The sequence below is a fragment of the Symphalangus syndactylus genome, chromosome 9, assembly GCF_028878055.3.
Source record: "Symphalangus syndactylus isolate Jambi chromosome 9, NHGRI_mSymSyn1-v2.1_pri, whole genome shotgun sequence".
Taxonomy (NCBI): Eukaryota; Metazoa; Chordata; class Mammalia; order Primates; family Hylobatidae; genus Symphalangus; species Symphalangus syndactylus.
This window is the reverse complement of record NC_072431.2, coordinates 16830329-16854391: the sequence shown is the minus strand read 5'-3', so window position 1 is coordinate 16854391 and position 24063 is coordinate 16830329. Positions and strand designations below refer to the sequence as shown.

Here is a 24063-nt window from a genome sequence, read left to right as displayed (position 1 = left end):
ATTCAAAGACTTGTCTTCAAGCTCTGAATTTCTTTCTTCAATTCTATTGCCAAGACTTTCCAGAGCATTTTGCATTTCTGTAAGTGTGTCCATTATTTCCTGACGTTTTGATTGTTTTTTCTTTATGCTATCTATTTTCTTTAATATTTCTCCCTTCACTTCTTGTATCATGTTTTAGATTTCCTTTCATTGGGCCTCACCTTTCTCTGGTGCCTCCCTGATTAGCTTAATAACTAACCTCCTGAATTGTTTTTCAGGTAAATCAGGGATTTCTTCTTGGTTTGGATCCATTGCTGGTGAGTTAGTATGATTTTTGGGGTTAAGAGCTTGTTTTGTCATATTACCAGAGTTGGTTTTCTGGTTCCTTCTCATTTGGGTAAGCTCTGTCAGAGGGAAAGTCTAGGGCTGAAGGCTGTTGTTCAGATTCTTTTGTCCCACGGGGTGTCCCTTGATGTAGTGCTCTCCCCCTTTTCCTATGGATGTGGCTTCCTGTGAGCCAAGCTGCAGTGATTGTTATCTTTTTACTGGGTCTTGCCACCTAGCAAGCCTACCTGGCTCTGGGCTGGTACTGAGGGTTATCTGCACAGAGTCCTGTGATGTGAACTGTCTATAGGTCTCTCAGCCCTGGATACCAGCACTTGTTCCAGTGGAGGTGGTGGGGCAGTGGTGGGGGGATGGGTAAAATGGACTCTGTGAGGGTTTTTAGCTTTGGTGGTTTAATGTTCTGTTTTTGTGCTGGTTGGCCTCCTGCCAGGAGGTGGCCCTTTCCAGGGAGCATCAGCTGTGGTAATATGTAGAGGAACCAGCAGTGGTCAGAGCCCTAAAATTCCCAAGAGTATATGTATGCCCTTTGTCTTCAGCTACCAGGGTGGATAGGGAAAGCCCATCAGGTGGGGGCAGGGCTAGGTATGTCTGAGCTCAGGCTCTCCTTGGGTCGGGGATCAGGGCGAGGTTCCCAGGTCAATGGATTTGTGTACCTAGGAGTATTATGGCTGCCTCTGCTGAGTCATGCAGGTTGTCAGGAAAGTGGGGAAAGCTGGCAGTCACAGGCCTCACCCAGCTCCCACACAATCTAAAAGGCCGGTCTCACTCCCACTGTGGCCCCTCTAACAACCCCAAGTCTGTTTCCAGGCAGTGAGCGAGCCGGGCTTAAGAACTTACCCCAGGCTACCTGCCTCTGAATTGTGAAAGAAAAGGGCTTGGTTCTTCTCCAACCTGTGGAGTCTGCACATTGAATTCATGCCCTACTGTGAGTTCTGGCCAGGAGGCTTCTTGCCCCATTGAAATTGATACAAAGTTCAGCTGGAGATTTCCTTCTGCCTGTGGTGTTTTCTCCTGTGCCTTTGGCCGCCCTCTCATTGGATCCCTGTGGTGCCAGGCAGGAATGGCCTGCTTGGGGACCCAGCAGGCTCCCAGGGCCCTTCTGCTGCTTCCTCTACCCCTGTATTTTGTTCAGCTCTCTAAATTGACTCAGCTCCAGGTAAGGTCGGAAACTTCTCCCACAAACTAGACCTAGGGGCACGGTGGTGGTTGGTATTCGAGAGCGGATTATCTCCTTTTCCCACTTCTGCAGTTGGGGCACTCACAGTATTTGGGGTGTCTCCCGAGTCCTGCAGGAGCACTCCACTTCCTTCACAGGGTCTGTGGGTCCTCTTAGGATTCCTGGTTTGTTCTTGCAGTTGTTCTGGAGCTAAAATTCGCAATGTGAGCCTCCGCATGCTGCTCTGTCCATCCGAGTAGGAGCTGCAATGTAGTCCTGCGTCCCATCTGCCATGATGATCTCTCTTCCCAGGCCAACCTTTTTGTATCTTCTCCTGCCATCAACAATGATAGCCATTTTAGGCACATTTCTAAGGAGACTACCTCAATTTCTATAGAATAAAGAAAAATCATTAAGCAGTTTTGCATATTTTGGGAAACTGAAAAGTGACCAAAAACATACAATATGAAAACCACAATATCACAGGTAAGCAAATCATACGCCTTCTAGCAGTGCTATGTATAAGGTGTACAGGACATTGAACGGATAAGATCTTTTCATTTTTCTTTGATATGAAGTTTATAGACCAAATGGAAACTCCCAAAATTTATCTACGTGTTATGTACCCCAGAAAAGGCAGCTAAATGAGGAAAGTCTAGTTTTTATTTGGACAAGATATCAACAGTCTTTTTTATGATTTCCTTGGTTTTATTTAAACCATAGAAATCAAGATGATGATGTGAAACCTCATTTTTTAAATAAGAGTACCTAATAAGTAGGGGAATATTTGTTGCCGTATTTTGACACATCACTTGATATATTATAGAAAGCATGATTGCTATTAAGTGCTGACAGAATCAGCTCTACACTATAAGGGGCCAACGTATCTCTTACCAAAATTTTCATTTTTGTTTGTCCATAAGACAATTTAGTTGCAACCTCTGAATGAATATCTGTATTAATAACTTCACTCAGTTTCATAGACCAATCATGGAAACCATACAATAATGTGTGTTTCATGTGACCCAAGGTAACACAGCAGCTGCTAGTATTGGTGCCATTTTGGGAGGAAAAATAAAACAAACCTCTGACTGATTAAAAATACTTACCCTATGAGATTCCGTCTTCATATGTGCTTTCACATCTCCTTCTCCAGTATGTCCAATCCCAGATTCTTTTCTGTACAGTATACAGTATATTCTGTTTTTGTTGTTTATCTCCCTAAGCCAGTGATGCGTTCTTCCATTTAGTCTTCATTTTTTATGATACCTGGGTCATGCTGGCATTGGAGTTGTCATCATTCTCATTTTCATTATCTGAGCTCTTATAAAGGATAGTGATAATATTCACAATGTTAAAAATTAAACTAGCACTCTTTTGATACAAAGCAGAATAGTTAATCCACAGAGAAAGTCAAAGATGGGTTAACTTTCATATTTACTATGCACTTAAGTTGTACACTTAAGTCACATCACTAGGAGTGATGCAACAGTGGATAATCCATTATTGTCAACCATAAATTATGCTTGCTCACATTAATGGTCAGGAAAAACTGCAACTGCAGAAAGCAGATAATCTATGCCATGTCCATTAGACACTAACACCAGTGTTGGTTTTAGCTCTATTTTTTGTACCACCATATGGATTTGTACATTTTCCCCCAAACCTGGTCACCTATTGCCAAAGACTGGGACTTTTTACATCCCATGGAGAAGTTTCCCAGAATGATTGATCACCCACTGGAAAACTCTAATATTGTACAGTGGGCTCTTGAAAGTGAAGCAAAGATTATTCTTGGTGAAGGAGGAATTGGACAAGCCCTGAAGATAAAATTTTGCCTGGAGGAGTGGTAATATGTATCACTTGATAATATGAGAGTCAGAGGACAGTAATCTCACAGGTTTTAGTGGCATTAATTAGGGCAGGCATAGGAAGATAGGAAAGACTGACTTGGAGGCTATTAAAGTATTTCATGAATGAAGTAAAGAAGATTGCGGGGGCCCCTTAAGTAACAGCAATAGGAAGAGATAGGAAAGAATGTGAGGCATTTTGAAATAAGTAGCAAAACTTATTGACTTGCTCACTGGATATGGGAAATGAAGGAGATGTTTTAAGATAACTTCAGGTTTTTAAGACTAATCAGAGAAATAATGTCACTAACAAAGACAGTGAAATAAAGTTTATTTGATATTTCTAAACAAGTGAGTCAAGTTTAGAAAATGCCTTACTTAAAGCATAAGTAAGATATATGATTGGTATTTGAATATACTGGGATTGAAGCTTGTTGATAAGGATAGTACAAAGCCTAGTTGATCATTCTGTGGGACCAATATAAATTCCCTATGGAGTCAATATTATCCAAAAGGAGGACTATTTTCCACTTGTATGGAAGCAAAATAAATACAACTTTTAAACGTTTGAATGAATAATAGAGAAGAAGCAATGGAATGAAGATTATTTTTACTCCAACTACCTAAACTCCAGGTTTTCTTAGATCTTGGGAAGACACTACCCCTTGTCCTGTTAATGGTTGTGCCCTACAGAAAGTTGCCAACCTACCTAATGAAGAAACTGCTTACTACTCACTTCTTTGCATCACCACTATTCTAAATATGCCAGTTTTGAAATGTGCTCAGGGAACCCATACCATCTGATATGAATAGTCTTGAGGGCCCATATGTAATTCAGGGAATTTGATTGGTTCACGAAGAAAGACCACATCTACCACATAGTTGGCTCCAATTGAGTCTTTTTTATTTAAAGGAGAAGAAAATGTTAAAAGCAAAAATAAGACTTCTTATAGAGAACCAAAGATATTTTGAAGGAGTGATAAAAACGACCATTGTTTAAAAAACATAATAGGTGATTTTAATATCAATGATCAGGGACAAAAATATAAATAATGATTTGGAACAGCAAAGGGAGAAACACTAAGAAAAAACACAAGGAAATGGAGTGAAATGATCAGAAGCAAAACATAATTTGTGGAAAATGGAGTAAGTGCAGGAGCAAAAGGAGTAAATGTAAGGGAAACCATATTCAAAGAAATAATAGAAGAAAACTCAATTGAGCTGAAGGAAAACCTGAGTTATCAAAATGAAAATCCATAGCAATGACTGAGTGGAATAAGTAAATGACATCTTTGCAATTGTAAATTTATATACATATGCTAAATATATAGACATATCTGGGCAAAATATCTGCACACTAATGGTGAAGAGAAATATTATACCTTTATAACATTTGTCACAAAATTGTATAGAGCTGATTATTTACAAAAGAAAGAGCATCACAGCAGCATAGAATTCCTGACTTGCAATATTGGAAAACAAGACAGTGCAACTGTGTTTATAAATCTTAGAGGAAAAGACTGCAATTTAAGGACCCTTTATCTAGCCAAAATATCATTTATAGAGGAGGGCAAAACAAAGACTTTTTTTAAACAATTAAGCTGTGAATATACCCATTTATTCTTCCTGGAGGAATTACTTGAAGAAGTATTATAGCTAAAGGAAAATTAAAACAGATAACCAAAGAGGATAAAACATTGTATAAGAATCAGTGGAAGGTAGTCAATCTTAAAATTTGTAGATAAATTTAAAGCAGTGATAACTTTGTGATGTGTGTTGAGGAAGAGTTCTCAAAATATGTTACATACAATGAAAAAAATATGGCATGGAACTACAGTTTTAAATTATTCCAAATACACTGTAGGAGTAGGGGTATGGGTAGAAGAGGTTTAAAAATCTTATTTTTGCTTTAAAATTTTTTCCTTTGTTGATAGGGCATGTCACTTATGAGATGGTGCAAAACTGGAATTAGTGTCTTGAATATGACATTCAGTAAAGCAAAGATGATTATTTCAGTTAAGAGAATGAATTTTCTTATTCATAGGGATATGCATGCTGGGTAAAGCTAAATTAATATCTTTCTGTGATATGATTATATATCACATGATTTATTAAAATGTACTTTCAGAACAATTATTGAAGACGTCTTCCTGATTTTAAGGTATGCATTTATATTTATTATTGAAAACATTTAATGAAAGCTTACATACTACAGTCCGAAAACACAGAAAGGAAAAGGAAAAAATTTGCCACCTTTTGGAGAGATAAACGTACCCCAAAATGCATATAAAATTAGATCAGTACTATAATAGATATATGCAGAAGCTGAAATGAAATAGGAAAAAGATGTGAAAGACTTAGCTGTGAGGATGTTTATGAGTCTGCCAATGAGCAAAACGGGAAAGGCATGCCGAACAGTAGGCACCTGTATTATGGGTGAGAAAATGCAGGTGTTTATCCCAGGAAATTAAGCCGTCCAGTGAAATTCTTAAATTGAAATGCATTGAAATTGGTGTGAAAATGAGGTATCTTAGGTGAAGCCTATTGAAAGAGTTCTGAATGCTTGAGTCTTGTTCCAGTATTTTTAAATTTTAGAGGAATTGCAGCCTAAGTATTTTTAAATTTCGAAAAGGCAGCATTTAGAAGAATTATGTGTAGCAATCAGATGTTCATTATATATTGCCATTAGTTTTTTCCAAAGGAAGGAAGATATAGATTGCCCGGCTTATTTTTAAACAGCAATGAGCTTAGGAATTGTGACTTTGAAACAGGTTTCACTTCTACCTTCCCTGTTTAGGTCACCTAGGATCTAATGAGGAGAGGGCAGCCCTCTTGCTTCAGTAGTAGCCTTGGCTACTCTGCATGGTTATATAAGATGGGTAGGCTTGTTAGGCGGTAGCCACAACCTGTTCCTTTCCACAGAGGAGAAGGAAGCACGATTAGCTCTTACATTGCTTGTGTACTTTTCCAATATTCCTACCTAGTGGGAAGGGAAAGGAGGGCTGCCCAGTATCAGGGTGGAAGATATTTACTCTCACTACTACCATGCTGAAAGTTAGATCTTTTTTTAAAATTGAGAAATCACGGAATAATTATATGGCCTAATAGAGGTTTTCAAACATAAATGCTAATGTTTTGTTCCTCTGTTTACACAGTTTGTTAGCTTCTATATATCAGGGGATTCCCTGTAAATTACAGAATCTTAAATATTACAAATTCTCATGGGAGGTTGGTTTTATAGAGATGGATAATTTTTTTTTGGTTTTGGTAATGTGCTTATCTCTCCTGTTTTGTAATTATATAAATGTTGAAATTTCTACTGTAGGAGCCATAATTACATAGAATGTGATAAGAGAGGTTTCTAGCTTTTTTTTTTTTTTTTTTTTTCAAGTAGAGATGGAGTCTCGCTGTCTTGCAGAGTCTGGTTTTGAACTCCTGGCTGCAAGCAATTCTCTCACCTTGGCCTCCTAAAGTGCTGGGAGTACAGGCATGAGCCAGTGTGCTTGGCCTCTAGCTAATATTTTTTATATCAGACATCCATAATACTTTAGTGGCAACCTACGTAATATTGCTTCAGAAAGTTTGGTTTTGTTCATTGTTTTTTATTACAACCTTCCTTGGTGAAATGATTTATTTACATGTTATTTAAAGTTTCTGTCCCTGTTAATTGTCCTGATGTCCAACTGAGGTGTTAAAAACTGATAAGCAGTAGGCTTTTCTATTTAATACTGGAAGAACAAGCTGCTTGTGATGACCCAACAGGGACATGAGGAAGGTTTGTGAAAGGGGTGCATTCATCCAGCTCTAATCCTTGTTTTCAGAAAGGCAGTGTCTTTAAGTGTTCTCTAATTAGTGAATAGATATGGTTGTAAATTCTTGTAGACTCCTCTTTCGTAGGACGGAGATGGTTTTCCTGGCTTGTCTAAATCTTTGTTTTACATTTCTTGTTAGTAAAAATTTAAGATGAATATTTAAAATAGGAAATATAAAAGTAATTTAAAAACATGTAATTAATGGTATTTTATCAGTATGATCCAACATGGTATTTCTTTTTTAACATCCTCATAATTAGAAACTTGAATATTATATTTCAGAAAGTGGCGTCTACAAACTAAAATGTTTTTATTTTTTGTTTGCTTGCTTGTTTTGCTGATTTCTTTGTATACATGAAATGTTTACTGCAATGAAATAAATTCTTTTTGGGTTTGGTAAAATTGCTTCTACCAGTCACCTAGGAAATATAAGCTAGGGAACAAGACACTGATATTTAGTCATACCAAGAGGAAATACATTGCTTAAGTGAACTGAATATAAAACATGATCAGTGAAAACACCTGGAAATCAGAAAGAACAGATTTTAGTTATGCTTCTCTTTTTCAAAGAACTTAAGTGCTTAGCTATTATTGTTAGTGCTGGGGAAGTAAGTTGGCAGTGACATTTGAAATATGATAAATAAAAGCCTGCAGAATGTCTGCTTCTACTTGTAGCACTTGTCTGATTCCTTCTCCAGAAATTGCATAATGGAAACTACCATAGATTTAATGCCACTCTAATATGTCACTGTTACTTGTTTTAATAAATGCATTCTCTATTGCTTTGTAATGATAAAGCTATAGTTACTGAAACTGTCAAAGTTATAGAAAGAGAAGGATAGGAGCTTTTTGTCTTTGTCACCTGTATTAATAATTGGAGATAATTACTGCAGAGCAGCTGGCTGTTGGTTTTAGGGAGCATCAATTGTTCTTCTTACCCAGCTGTTGACTAATAAGGATAGTCAACACATCTGTTTCAACAGCTGGTAATTAACAAAAGCCTAATTGCTGCAACTCTTTTAACATCCAATCTGTGAAAAAGAAGAGATGTAGAAGAATATTATTTACTTTGTGCTTTGCACTTTCTGAAACCAGTTTCTCTTTTTTCTCTCTCCTCACTTTTTTTTTTCTTACTTTGAACACCACTGCCTTTGTATGAAGCATTGAATGGCAGGAGAACACAATATGGTAATCCAGAGCTTAACTTTTTTAGATCTTTGTTGGTGTTTCTTATTGCAACATTTCTTTGCTAACTTGCAAGATAAAATGGATCAAAAGCATTTTGAGTAGTTCTATACAACAGTTAAAATCCGCAGCAGTGTGCCCTAGGCTGTGCTGCTGTTGTCTGAAGCATCCAAAAGGAAACAGGGGATTCTTTTTTCTTATGCTTTTCACATGCTTAGACACTACTCCCAAATAATTTCCACATTCATATACAGAATTTTTGTTTAAATTACTGCATATGTGATTAACATAAATGAAGTCAGGTTCATCAAGGCCACTTCCTTTGGTTAAAAACCATTTTAATTGTCATCTCTTAAAAACTTCAGTTTACTCATTTTAATGCCTATATGTCAACTTAAAGTATTTAAGAAAACTTTTAGTGTATTTGTGAAATCTTGCTTGGTTTATTTTACGTTAAAATGTGATTTGGTCTTTTTAAAAAGTTGCTTTTAAATTAGATAACTTTGATAATTTCTTGTTTATTTTTATAATAAATGAATAAGATATTTGCCGGCTTGGACATGGACACCTGAATAAAACTGTTTCACAAATGAGAGACTTATAAATGAATATTTCTTTTATTTGAATACTTTTAGTACTTTCATTTAATTGTGAACTGTTTCAGTAAAAAAAAGTCTTTCATATAGCCTTGATTATAAATCTTAATGTGTTTTACAGTTATAATTGTTTGCTAGATATGAATTAATGTGTACATGCCAAAAATTTTGCTGATTTTTCTCCAATTTAGAAAGTTTCCTTCTAAAACAAAATTGATTAAAATGTTTTCCTTTTTTAAGAGTTTTTTTTTTTTCAGTTTTCATGGCTGTTTTTTCAATAGTCATTTTCACATTCTTTTATGCTTTCTTTATATCCTGTGCACCTAAAAACCTTTTTGAAGAATGAAAAATGTATTTGTATTAATTAAAGATAACATAATCATACTGATTTTCCTTTTAATACATTCATAAAATTTTAGAATAATTTTATGGTTAATTTGATAGACAATTATTATGGTGCTTATTTGAGTATCCAGCAAGTCCTTAGCTAAAATGATAGACAAGTTCACTTGATTAAACCTGCTTCACTAACTTTTCATTTGGCAATATTTCTATGCAGGCAGTTCTTTAATTGATGTTGAAATGGTATAGAAGAAATTCTACCCAAGTGCTTGTCATGGACTGAATTGCAGATTGCATAATTTCAAAATTTTTTGCTGGCAAGACAAGTTTGGTTCAGCATGTGTTCAGGTGATGAAGTGTACTGTAGATGTAGTGAAAAAACATACACGATCCTGAACAAATAAACAAAATACTGCTTGCTAAAATTCTAACTAAATAAAAGGGCACTGGCATGTAGAGAAATGTTTATGACTCAAGTGTAAAGAGGGAAATATTGTCATTTTGAGAAATGTTTGCTTCTTGAGTTTAAATAAGAATTTAATTTTCTCTGTGAGCTCATGTTCTTAGGTAGTACCAGAGAGCTTAGTGAAAGGAATGTATCATGCCATGAAAAACGTGAGTGGACTTTTTTGAGGAACCCACATTCCATCTGATGCTTTAAGTGTTTTCTTGTGTGTAATTTGTTTTTATTTCTTGAGAGAATGACCTCAAGAACAGTTGGTTTGGTAGATGAAAATTCAATAATTTAATAGATATTTTCTGAAGACCATTAAATACTATGTGATTAGTCTCTGTTCTAGACATTAAAAGTGGTAAATCTCATTAAATGATGAATAGACTACTAGTGAAACCAGTGACACAGTCAGTGGTTTTTACATATCAGTAAGAGTGGCTTTCAGAGGTGGAGTCAAGAAGTCTCAGTATTTAAGTAAAGTAACGGGCATCTAACTAGCAACAGATTTAAGATTTTAGTATCTTTTGAGCTAGGGTTCATTCAACTTGAAAGTTACAAAGAAAAGATAAAGTCTCTACAGTCTAAATTAATGCACTAAGAAATGGTTCAAGAGAAATGTTTTAAATTGCAAAAGGCTTAAGTAAATTATATCAGACACTAAAAAGAAAAATATAGAGTTGTTAAAATAAATGATAGTGAATGGACAAGAGCTAAAAGTTGGAATAAACAGTGTCACCTCTGGAGTTAATCACAATAGTATATAGTGGCACATTTGAGGTTAGAGAAGTTGGGAGAGTAGTTAATGCATAGAGAGACTCACTAGTAATCCGAAGTCTAATTCTGGTTCTGCCACTGACCTTTCTATATAACTTTAAATGCTGAGTGTTTAAACAGATCATTTCCTAGTGAATGGTTTTCCTACACCGTGGATTTGTTTCCCTAAAGGATTCACATTGTCAAAGGCAGTTGGGAGGAATATTTCAATTTCTATTTTTGAACATTTTATCAATTATATAATTAGTCATATTTAACTTTTAAAGAATGACACTATGATAACCTTTAACTATGTGTAAGTTAGAATATGTGGCAGTTATTGGATATCAGAGACTTATAACACACACCACTCAACTGAACCACACCAGCTGCTTTAGAGATTAAACTGCTTTAAATACTTCTTATTTAAATAATTATTATATAGTGTTTAATGTAGTACATGAGAGACCACTGTTTAGACAGGAAGGATATTGTCACACAGGTAATACTGAGCTTAAAAGTGATAATATTGGAAATTTACCTTGTACTATTCTTAATCATTTAATCAAAATCCTTATCTAACCAATCTTTATATCTCCCAGTACACTTTATTTTTTCTTTTCTTTCTTCTTCTTCTTTTTTTTTTTTGGAGACAAGGTCTCACTCTGTCACTCAGGCTGGAGTACAGTGGTGTAATCATGGCTCACTGCAACCTGGAACTCCAGGACTCAAGCAGTCCTCCTGCCTCAGCCTCCTGTGGAACTGAAACTACAGGTGTGCACCACCACACGTGGGTAATTTGTGATTTTTTTTTTTTTTTTTTTTTGTGGAGACAGGCCCTCACTATGTTGCCCAGGCTTATCTAAAACTCCTGGCCTCAAATGGTTCTCCTCCCTCGGCCTTGCAAAGTGTTGGGAATACTGGCGTGAGCCACCACACTCGACTCTCCTAGTATTTCTAAAAAACAATGTTAAGAGAAAACAATATTATTAGAGTGATTATATCCAAAACTTTATTTTACTTTTCATATATTTTGATTTTAGCCTAGAAAACCCCACATTAAATACTTGAAAATGTCAATCTGAAACTTTGCTTGTTGTGTACTTTTTATTTAAAAACAAGGTCAGGTGCAGTGGCTCACACCTATAGTCTCAGTACTTTGGGAGGTCAAGGCAGGCAGATCATTTGAGCCCAGTAGTTCGAGACCAGCCTGGCCAACATGGTGAAACCCCATCTCAACAAAAATTCCAAAAATTAGTTGAGTGTGGTGGCACGCACCTATAGTCCCGGCTACCCAGGAGGCTGAGGTTGCAGGATCGTTGAGCCCCAGTGGTCGAGGCTGCAGTGAGTTGAGATCGCACCACTACACTGCAGCCTGGGTGTCAGAGGGAGACCCTGTCTCAAAAGAAAAAAAAAAACAAGTCAGGAAAATTATTTAAATAAATAAATAAACCAAGCTAACGTACCAAATGTGAGAATTACAAACAGTTTCATCTATTTTTGATGGTTGTGATATGTGTTAACTTTCAACATAGACTTCTGCTTCCTGCCGTGTGGCAGGCAGATACTGCAGGGACCCTCCTGCTGCTAAACTTGCTAGGTCCTGGATGAAACAGTTTCATCCATGCCAGCACTGCTGGTTTCACAAAAAGTAGATGAAATGTCTAAAGGTTTTACTTCACCAAAAAATGAGAGTTGAACCAGAGGCAACACCCTTCCCCATGATGAGCACATAGAAGGGCCACAGCTGCACTAAGAAAGCACATCTGTAGGCATATTTTGTATCTTCGTTTTGGTCCCAAACCTCAGTCAGCAGCAAGGCTACGGAGCTGAACCAGAAACTCCTGCATTATTTCAGGCCTCTTGAACTTTAGGAATTGTCTCCCTTGGCTCCCTCATGAAACAGACACAAGTACTCCTTGGAGGAAGGCATCTCCAGTTTAGTCCAGCACGATTCCCAAGATTATTATCAGGAAAATATGATTTCAAAGTTAAAGATCAATCAAGCACATCAGGAAGAAAACCATCATGAATGACAGCAGACACTACACAACAACAACAAACAAATAATAAAGTCATCTAAAGCATGTAAGTAGCTATGTATGAAATGCTTAAATGATATTTAAATAAATAGAGTATGAACCACAACCCTGAGTTATCCACAGGTGCTTTCTAGGAAACACTAGGCAAATCTGGGAAAAAAAAAAAGTTGCAAGTTCTTACCAAAAAAGACAAAAAAATTATTTAGAAATAAACCACTCTGTGAGACATTGACCATCAGATTATACACAGCCAAAAAAAATAATTTGTGGCTGGGCGCGGTGGCTCACACCTGTAATCCCAGCACTTTGGGAGGCCACGGCTGGTGAATCACGAGGTCAAGAGATCAAGACCATCCTGGCCAACATGGTGAAACCCTGTCTCCTGTAAAAATACAAAAATTAGCTGGGCGTGGTGGCACACGCCTATAGTCCCAGCTACTTGGGAGGCTGATGCAGGAGAATGTCTTGAACCTGGGAGGCAGAGGTTGCTGTGAGCCAAGATAGCATTACTGCACTCCAGCCTGGCGACAGAGCGAGACTCTGTCTCAAAATAATAGTAATAATAATTCATACATTAGAAGACATATGAGTTGGAATATATCTAAAAAATTACCCATAATTCAACACAGATGGATGAATCAAATATTAAGAGATTTACAGTAAGATGGTTCAACAAGCATTTAATTGGGCTCCGAAAAGGAAAGAATACAGGCGATCCAGGAAAAGCATCATTAGAACTGAAAATGACTGAGATTTTTCTAAAACTAATGGAAGATATCGATCCACAGCAAGATAAGAAATCTAAACCCAATCACACCATAATCAAATTGAGGAATTCTAACATGAAAGAATTCTAAACATCTAGCATTCTAACATAAAATTATAAAAGTAGCCAGCCAAAGGAAAAATACAGATTCCTTTCAAATGAGTAACAATTAGACTTGAAGATGACTTCTACATAGAACTGTGGAATTCAGGAGACATTAGAATAATGCTTAAATGTACTAAAAGAAAATAACTGCCTGTTTAAAATTATATACCCAACATGAATATCCCTCAAGAATGAATATGAAATAAAGACATTTTCAGACAACTAAAAACTGAATTTTTACAATTTCAGAATTGTATTAAAGAAACTTCCAGGAGCTGTTGTTTAGACACAAGTACATGGTTCTATAAGGAACCTCCCAACCAGGAAGGAATCGGAACACGAAAGAAAAGTGACTAATATAAATGAGTATTAGGTCAACAAAATAATAATATTTTTGGTGGTTTAAAACTATGTAAAAAGAATTAAAATACATTTTAAAAATAGCAAATAAATTAGGAGGCAAGTAAATAGAGTTAAAGGATTTTAAGGTCCTCTTATTGTCCAAGAGTATTAATATTAAATTTTTGATAAGCCAAGGTATATCTTGTGATTTCTGAGATAACCGTTAAAAGAATAGAAAATGAATGTATGGCATTCAGAAGTAAATAGGGGGAAATGGGATGATAATAAATGAATCAATTCAAAAGTTAGCATATTTTTTTTATTTTAAAAATAGAACTAGCGAGGAAAGTAGAAAGCATACAAGATGATAGATTTAAAGACAAATTTATTGGAAGTTTCTTTAAATGTCAAAGGATCAAATGTTCCATTTAAAAACAAAGATTGTTTAACTGGAGAAAATATGCTGTTTACAAGAGTCACATCTAAACCTAGGCATATAAAATAGATTGAAATTTAAAAAATATAAAAAACATATCAGACAAACACTATTCAAAAGAGTGCTGTTATAGCTATATTAACATCAAATACAATTTGAAGCTATGAGGACTTAACATTTTGTTTATTTTGCACTATATTTAATAGCTGAAGTCATGTCTCCCTGACAGAATGGTTTCCTGTTGCAATGCAATGATGTTACACAACACATGATTTCTTTCACACAACCACTATGAATTTCTTTTTTCCTCATTCTACCATTATTTACTCTAAAGAACCTGTTCTAGAACAGCATGTATTTTAGATATTTTCTTTCATCGTCCCTAGAAACATATTCATTCTAGACAGGCCAAGCGTATTGAAAATGTGCTCAGCTTTTCCATTCCTCATGTTTTCAGGTATCTGGCAACTAACCAAAAGCTTATAAAGATCATCAGAGATTCTGGGCTCTATGTAAACCTGTGGCCACTCTAGTTCTCTATGGTTGGTAAACTATGGTCTCTGGACCAGCTGCCTGTTTTTGTAAATAAAATTTTATTGGAACACAGCCACATCTGTTCATTTACATACTGTCTATGGCTACTTTCTTGTTACAATAGCAGTTGTTTCCTTGTCCTAGAGACTGTGTGGCCCACAAGCCTAAAATATTTATTTTATGGTCCTTAATAACTCCTAGTCTAGACTATCACATGGCTTGAACTTACAGTTTAACCTAAGTCCTTTCTCACCTTATTCGCCTGTCACTTAGTACAGTGCTGTTCCTTACAGACATCAGTTACTTCATAATAATATCACATCAAAGGTTCAACTGTGCCTCTTATATAGCTTACATATTCACTTTGATATGGCTATATGAGATAGTAAGTTATCTCTTTTTATCATTGCATAATAATCCTATGAGATGGATATTATCACTTTCATGCTACCAATGAGAAAATTTAGGTTCAGAAGCCTTAACTTGTTCAGTCATAGAGCTGATTCCTGGTAGCCTAACCCAAGCTTGCTTAACTCCAAAGACTTTGCTCTTAACTACCTCATGGTATTACCTCGTATCATCTCAAATGAAAACAATGTATGTGGAAGCTCTTTGGAAATGTGAAATACTAATCTGTTTTAATTGTGACATAATATGCAATACTATACTTCAACAATATCTACCAATATCTGGTATGTGCTGAGCACTGTATTCATGTTTTGGGACTACCATATAGTCCCTACCTTGACATGTATGTATGTAAATAACTGTGGTGTAAGATAGGTTGAGATAGCTGTCATAACAAAAAGACTTTAAAAATCACTAAGGCAAAAAAAAACCCAAAGGTTTATCACTGGAATGAATAGATAAATAAATTGTGGTATATTTATGTTCCTTATATACTGTACAGCAGTTATAATTGTATACAGTAAGGAACAAGAAACAACATGGGTGAATCTCACAAGATTAATGTTGAGCAAAAAAAAAAACAGAAAAGAATACATATTATATTATTCTGTTGATATAAGGTTCAACAACAGGCATAACTGATCTATGATAGTAGAAGTCAAGATGATGGTTACCTTTAGGGAAGGTGAAGATTAGGTAGAGGCATGAGGATGTTTGAGGGTGATGGAAATAATTCTGTTATCTAGTTTCCTGTTAAACAGGTGTGTTCACTTCATGAAAATTCATTGAGCCCTGAACTTTTCTGTTTGTAAATTATACTTCAATAAAACATTCATGTAAAATAAAATAAAATTTAAAAAATATTACTAAGGATTTTGCAGGTGAAAAATTTTCTGGAGTGGGGAAGATAATCAAGAAAGGACTTTATGTAAGAAGTAATAATTAAAATGGGCCTTGAAGGATTGATGTAGATTTGGTAGCATGGCATAGATTTGCTGTTCTAGCTGGAGGGAATATTACAATTAGGCAGAATTTATGGCAGGTCCTTGGCTAAAGTGAGCATGAAGGAATAAAAGACTGTTCAATGCCACATTGTGAAAGGCCTTAAATGCCAGCATGAATGGTTTATACTAATTTCAATATTATCAAATACTTAATACACATCTTTATTTGTACCATGTATAAAAGCATGCATATGTGCATAGTTCAAACTCTCAAGGAGCTCATAGTTTAAAAAGGAATATAAATATTAATGTATTATTTTAATAGTATTAAATAATCATTTAAATGTAAATGTTAATATAAATATGGAAACAAATAGCAATAGCAAAAAAAGAACACCATAAAGAAAATGAGAAGATATGCCTAAAGTTGTCTCAAGTTTTCCAGCTTCTAGAAGCTCTCCATGTTCCTTGGCTTGTGGCCCCCTTTCATCTTCAAGGTGAGCAATGGCCAGTTTAATCTTTCCTACACTGCCATCTCTCTGATTCTTATTCTTTGCCTCCTTCTTCCACTTAAAAGGATACTTGTGACTACGTTGGGCTTACCCAGATAATCCAGGATAATCTTCATCTCAAGGTCACCTGATTAGCAACTTTAATTCCACCTGAAACCTTAATTCTCGTCTTTTCATATAACCTAACATATTCACAGGTTCTGGGGAATAGGATGTCGGCCTCTTTGGGAGACATTATTCTGCCTATTATGCCCAGGATAAGATCTCCTCCCAGATTACATGTGGGCATGAGACCACAGATAGGATCAAATAACAACATCTGGTTGGAGTGACGGATTGGGAAACAAGGCAGTTCCTAAGACACCTTAGTTTAAAAGGGTTTTTTACTAGGCTGTTTTATCCCATAAATGTAGTGCCTCAAGGCTACGGGCTTTTCAAAGGCCTGCAACAATGCGGGGGAGTCAAATATAAGTTAAAAACTAACCAAACACAGTATTTCTGCAACAAAATGTAAATGTTTACAATTAGTGAGATAAAGGAAGACCATAAATGGCTTTACATCAGTTTACCTAGGTTTAACATCACTTGATTTCAGGACCAAAAATTTTTTTAAAGTTCTTTTCTGTTTTCAGAAATGTTGGGGTTTTTGTATTGTGAATAAAGTATTATTAACCTATAATTTTAATGACTTTATTAAAAATCAAATCTAACATAATATAATCTTTAATAATACCCATAATACATGTGAAAAGACAAGTTGACTTCTCCTAGTTTAGTGAATGACATATTTTCATAATAGGCCATCCATTATCAGTAGTCCAAACGTTTCCTAAAAGCGTGAAACTAATTTATACACCCACCCAAAATGTAAGAGATTTCTAGTCATTTTACATCTTAGCCAGTATATCCTACTGTTATTAGTCATTGTAATTTTACCTCTTCAATTGTGGGTGAAGTGACAGCGTATTGGGATTTAAGTCTTATGTCCCTGAAAACTAGTGATGTTGAGCATGTGTATCATGTTTGTCAGCCATGTAGATATCTTCCCTTGTGAAATATCTCTTCATGTCTTTCCTCTCATTACTTCAAATATTCCATCTTACTGCCCCTGGCCTCCATGGTTTCTTATAAGAAATTCACTGTTAATCTTATTGAGAATCCCTTTTAAATAATCATTTACCTTTTACTGCTTCAGAGTTTCTTCTTTGTTTTTGTTGATATAGAAGCACAATTACATGTTTATGCCTCTATATCTTAGTATTTAGTGTTTTGAAAAAGCCAAAGTGATACAATACTTTGAAGCGTATAAATTTAGGCAGAAACCGAATCCAAGTAAACAGGCACAGGTCTGGATTCAAGATTAAGCCAAGTACTAGGAAACAAGCACAGAATGGAACTCAGGCTAGCTAACTGAGAATAGTGTCTTAAAAACACACTTGCAAAACAAGCAGAACGAACACTTGCTGAATCACTGCTAGATCCAGTAGAGATTTTTTTTCCCTCTACCTTACCTGCATATGTGTAAATGGATAAATGCTTGGAAACTTGTGCCACCCCTGCCCCCAAAACAGAGTAGGCTTCTTTGGGAGTTAGTTATTGCAGTAGAGAGAAATCCTTATCAGTATTATTCCTTAAAACTAAATTATATACTATTACTAATATTTCTGAGAAGCTGTAATACTACTTTTTTGCCAGGGGTCCGTGAAGTTGAGGGAAACACCATGGATGACCTTTTGTCACTAAATGGACTAACATCCAAAAACTATATATGTGCCTCCAAGAAAGGTTTGGATGAGATCTTAAACCGTATGAGTTATGTTTAAAAAAATAATTCTCGTACCAATTTATTTAAATCAAATTAGGTAATATAATTCACTGATAAAAATTAGCACAGATTTTGGCCAGGCACGGTGGCTCACACCTATAATCCCAGCACTTTGGGAGGCCGAGGCGGGCGGATCACGAGGTCAGGAGATCGAGACCATCCTGGCTAACACGGTGAAACCCCGTCTCTACTAAAAAAAAATACAAAAAATTAGCCAGGCATGGTGGTGGGCGCCTGTAGTCCCAACTACTCGGGAGGCTGAGGCCGGAGAATGACGTGAACCCGGAGAATGACGTGAACCCGGGAGGCGGAGCTTGCAGTGAGCCGAGATTGCGTTACTGCACTCCAGCCTGGGCGACAGAGCGAGACTCTGTCTCAAAAAAAAAAAAAAAAATTAGCACAGATTTTTTTTAAAGCACCAAATTTTGTGTAGTATTTGTAGCATAGTAGCTAAAAGGAGAGTTGGGCCATAATTCCTGAGTTCAAACCCTTGCTCCACCATTCACTAACTGTCTGACAAGTAAGTGATGTAACATTTTCCTCATCTATGTAATAGTAGCTACTATACAATATCTTGTGAGAAATGATATATGAATATAGAATACACTTAGAATAGTGTCTGGCATGTCTTCCTATTTTGCTGTGTCTATGTATAACTGTAGTACCATATTGTTAGGACTTGAAAGAAGACCAGGATTTGCCCCCTCATTAACAGACAATCTACGTAGTTGATAATCTCTCTTCTATTTTCCTCTCTTCTAAAACGATAGAAATAGCATTTATTCATTCATTCATACTTGAAAGTATTCAAGCTCCTACTATCTCAAATTAGATAATATAGTGTAAGTCTTACACATCACACATCACTATATATATTTAAAGTATTATAAATTCTGGTATTGGTGTTAATGATAAAGAGAATCCAACTTAAACTATACTTAATAAAAAATATCCATTAAAATCAAGTCTTTAAAATGTATCCTCTTTTTGCAGGTGATCATTGAAATCCTATGACATACAGTAAAAGGAGATTCTTGAGGAATATGACATTTTGTATACAGTCATGTATCACTTACAGTGGGGATACATTTTGAGAAATGTATCCTTAGGTGATTTCATCATTGTATGGGCATAATAGAGTGTATTTACACAAACCTAGCTAATATAGCCTACTATACACCTAGGTTATGTGGTGTAGCATATTGCTCCTAGGCCACAAACCTGTACAACATGTTCAGCTGTGACACAACAGCAAGTATTTATGTATCTAAACATATCTACACATAGAAAAAGTACAGTAAAAATATGGTGTTATGTTCTTATGGAACTATAGTCTTATATGTGGTCCGTTGTTGACCAAAGCGTTGTTATTCTGTATGTGACTGTACTAATTTTGTTTAGAAGGAAAATTACATGATCTATGACAAAGAACAAGAAAACTCTCCTAGTTACCTTGGTCAACAAAGACTTTCTGGTGAGGATAGAATCATGAGGAAGATCGTAAACAGCAAGACCTCTCAGGGACTTGGACATCTTTCATTATGTGGAAAGGTTTTCAGGGTACCAGCTAGATCTACACTAGATTTTATTTTCTTTACTTGTTTTGCAGCACATGTTCTGCTGCTTCATCTGCTGAGCGATCCTGCTAGTTTTTGTTTTCCTACTGTTTATTTAATAATCACTTATTAAAGCATTTACTATGTCCCAGGTGCTGTTGTGTTTTACAGATTTTAACTTAGTTCTTCCTAACATCAGCCCTCTAAGATATAAAGTACAGTTACCACATTTTGTAGGTGAGGAAGTTGAGGCACCTAAAGATTTGCTAACTTGCCAAGATAGGACAGTTTGTAAGTGGTGAAGCCAGGATGTGACCCCAGCCTTTCTGGTTCCATAGACTATGCTTTTAATCACCGTTGCTGCACTGTCTTTCTGGCATACATCTCTCTCCCCTGCCTTTCTCTCCTCCATGGCTTCTGCTCACTGCCCATGAATCAGTTTCTGCCTGTGAATGTTTTGAGTTCTGCTTCCACCACAAACTCAAACTCTTTTCTTCTCTCTCTCATCATGTCAGACTATCTCATATATCACTTGACAGTGTATATATGACTACTTTTGACTGAGGAACCTGGTCTGATAAACAGAGAGACCTGACATCAGGACAAAATAGAACAACCTCTAAGGAATCAGCTGTAGGGAGCAATATACTATGGAAATACACAGTGGTAAGCAATCCAAGCCTTCCTGTGAAGCGGAGGTTTAATTGAAACCTGGTCATTTTTATCCTTTTGAAAATATCTTTTCACTTTTTGGGTATCCTTACACAAGTTACTTAGTTATGTTTCTTTTCTACTAGGTTCTTAACCTTCTTCTGAGGTTAAAAATTAAAATCCTAGTAGGTCTATAGTCATGTCTTTGAGCAATCATCTAACTTGATGTATTGTTTGAAGATATCCAATTATATATTTTATAGGTGTGTTTAATAGTGCTAGCTCAATCATATATATTTATGGTTACTCTGGAAATAACTATTAAAATAACTATCACATATATTAAATTATACCATATTGAAATGTGGTCTTCTATGGTAAAATAAGCAATGTTTTCTGGATACTTGTTAGTTCTAACTTTCTAACCAGCTATGAAACCTTGGACAATTTCCAAATGTTTCCCTGAACATGTTGTATTAGCAACAATTTCCTCCTCTATAAAAGTAAGGTTCTGTATTACCTCTGAGATCCTTTCCAAGTCTAAAATTATTTGCTTCTGTGATTTAATTTGTACTGTATGCTTCTTTATTTAGCAGATATCACACATAACATCAAATGTCTCTGTTCTAAGATAAAAACCAATTTCCATTCATGGTCTTGGAGTTACTAAAATTAGGCTTAACTGTATCAGACTATAACTATTAAAAACACATTTAAACCAAACATAACAAGATCTCAAGGAGAGATAAAAGTGGTTTATCCACAATACTGGTTAAGAATAGTGCTTAGTGATGTGAACAGTGTGGTCTTTTCTTTGTCATTCTGAGTTACTAGATTAAGCTCTAATGAAACAATGTAGTTCATTTCTGATACAGTCCCAACACAAATGGCTGTCCTATTTAGATGGCATTGGTCAAGACTGATATCAAGATAGGTAACTATAAGACTAACCTTAGTTAACCAACCCATTTTTCAATCATGTAAGGTATAATAAAATACATTCTGATTATTCTGTGAACTTTGATTATTGTCATTAACTCTGTTATCAAATGATCATTTGATTCCATTATGTCACCTGGAATTATGTAATTTATATATAATGTATACAGTGGTATAAAAAGAAAATATGTATTTTGGAACAAACGGCTCTGAATTTCTATTTGAGTTCACTAGCTCTCTTATAATTAGAAATTACTTAAGCTTTATGAACCTATGTTTTATATCTTGCAAAATAGGGATAATAGGAACTACCTCATAGGTTGGTTATGAGAGTAGACTATAGTAATATATTTTAAACACTCGAAAGAATGCCTAACTCATAGTAGGTGGTCAAAAAGTGGCATTGATTTGTAGTTAAGCAAGGATGCTTTAAAGTGATATCATTATAGGCAGAAAGTTTGGGTGTTTCAAAATAAAGTATGTAACTTTATTATCCATATATAACTTTATATAGCTATATATATCTATATATAGTGTAAATGCACACTTACCACAAGACTCAGCAATTTCACTCTTAGGTATTTACCCAAGAGAAACAAAGTTATATTTCCACAAAAATGACCTCTATGTAGATATTTATAGCAGCTTTATTAGTAATTGCCAAAGAACTAGAAATCAGCCAAATGTCTAACAGGTAAGTAGATATAGATTGTGATACATTCATACAATTGAATACTACTCAGTGATATAAAAGAATAAACTACCAGCACATGAAATAATATGGATGAATCTCAAAAAATTATGTTTAGGTAAAAGAAGCTAGACTCAAAAGACTGCATACTGTGTGATTCTATTTATATGACATTCTTGGAAAAACTGTAGGGACAAAAATCACATCACTGATTGCCAGAGGCTGAGTGTGAAAAGAAGGCATTGACTCCAGTGTTGCACAAGAACCATTTGGGGGTAACAAGAATATTCTCTGTCAAGACTGGATAACTTTGTCAAAATTTACAGAACTATATAGTGAAAATGGGTAAATCTTTACCTTATATAAATTATGACTCATTAAGTCCGACATTGAAAAATCCATATGTGTACTTACTTGCATATATGTTTACTTTGATAAAATTTTACCTAAAATATGAGTATAAGAAGAAAAAGTGTTATACTTGTGTAAAATGTTTATACTATAGTAAAAGCATGAAATATACTTGTAAATAATGAACCCAAATTCATAGAAGTGTTTTTCTTTGGGACTGGGAAGGAAGAAAGGGATGTGACTGATGAGTGTGATATGTGGAATGGGGTCGGGGATTTTTTTTTTCTTTTTTAGAGACAGGTCTCACTTTGTTGAACAGGCTGGAGTGCAGTGGTGTGATCCTAGCTCACTGAAGCCTTGAATTCCTGGGCTCAAGCAATCCTCTTGCCTCAGCCTTCTGAGGAGCTGGGACTATAGGTGCATGCCAGCACACCTAGCTAATTTTAAAAATTTTTGTAGAGACGAGGTCTTGCTATGTTGCCCAGGCTGATCTCAACCTCCTGGGCTGAAGTAATCCTCCCACCTTAGCTTGCCAAAGCACTGGGAAATGAGGCATGAGCTACCATATAGGCATGAGCCACTGTACCTGGCTGAATTTTTTTTTTATGTGAAGCAAAATAGCAATTTTTGAAAAAAAAATAAAGCAAGGTATGTATAACAGTGTGTATAAAGTGCTATCAATTTTGTAAATCAGGGTAATTTATTTGCAAGTATCTATATATGCTTACATATGTGTAGACTATCTCTGGAAGGAGGTACAATGGACAGATAACTAGTAATCTCAGGAGAAGGGATTTGTAGTACTGAGGGTAGGAGGTGGGAGATTTACTTTACATTGTATATTCTCTTACACTGAGTTTTGTTAGTTTTTGTTTAATGCATGCATTTATTTTTGCAAGTATACACGTAAATGAATGCATGCAGTTTTTATAAAAGTAATTGCCAGAAATATGGGAATAGGATGCCTGAAAGAAAAACAGGAAAAATATCTTTTTTGTTAATTTCCATGATATTTTTGATAAGATATTTATTTTTGACATACAGTATGATAGGATTATGTGATATAAATATCAATCTAGGAAATAACTATAGAAGTAAATAGCACATTTAAATTGGTTGAGTGTTTCAACAATGCATGCAGCAGATACCCAACTCAGACTAGCCTAAGTCACCCTCCAACTTACCCCCCAACAAAGGATTTATCTACCCTGTAAGTCCAGGAAGCAGATCTGGATCTGTTTTCTGGCATATGTGAATCCAAGAGTAGAAATGATATCGTCAGGACTTGGTTTTCTTCTGAGGCTAGTGGGATGCAGTACTTCAATTAGACAACCTGGATCTTATACCTGAGGTGATGGGGGATGAAGTTCATTCTAGCCACAGAGACTGAACAAGATCACTGTAGCATAGGGTAAGTAAGGGTATTTCTGAAAAAAGAAATGCTGCTGGATAAGCATATATCTGATAAAGTAAGGATATTGTAAAGCCA

At 35.6% G+C, this 24063-nt stretch overlaps 1 protein-coding gene and 1 long non-coding RNA gene across 10 annotated transcripts in view; one reads left to right on the top strand and one right to left on the bottom strand.

Moving 5' to 3' along the window:
- MIPOL1 (mirror-image polydactyly 1) overlaps positions 1–24063 on the top strand; it is a 381774-nt gene that overhangs the window by 223344 nt on the left and 134367 nt on the right. The window lies entirely within an intron of this gene.
- LOC134737489 (uncharacterized) overlaps positions 1–24063 on the bottom strand; it is a 108729-nt gene that overhangs the window by 25253 nt on the left and 59413 nt on the right. For 2 of the 3 annotated variants that reach the window (XR_010122454.1, XR_010122453.1), the window contains exons 1-2: positions 2590–2903; positions 1587–1814 (exon numbers count right to left, since the gene is read on the bottom strand). This is a non-coding gene — a long non-coding RNA (uncharacterized lncRNA). Of the gene's footprint in view, positions 1–1586; positions 1815–2589; positions 2904–24063 lie in introns of those variants that run through there. The other variant, XR_010122455.1, reaches the window with a different exon arrangement.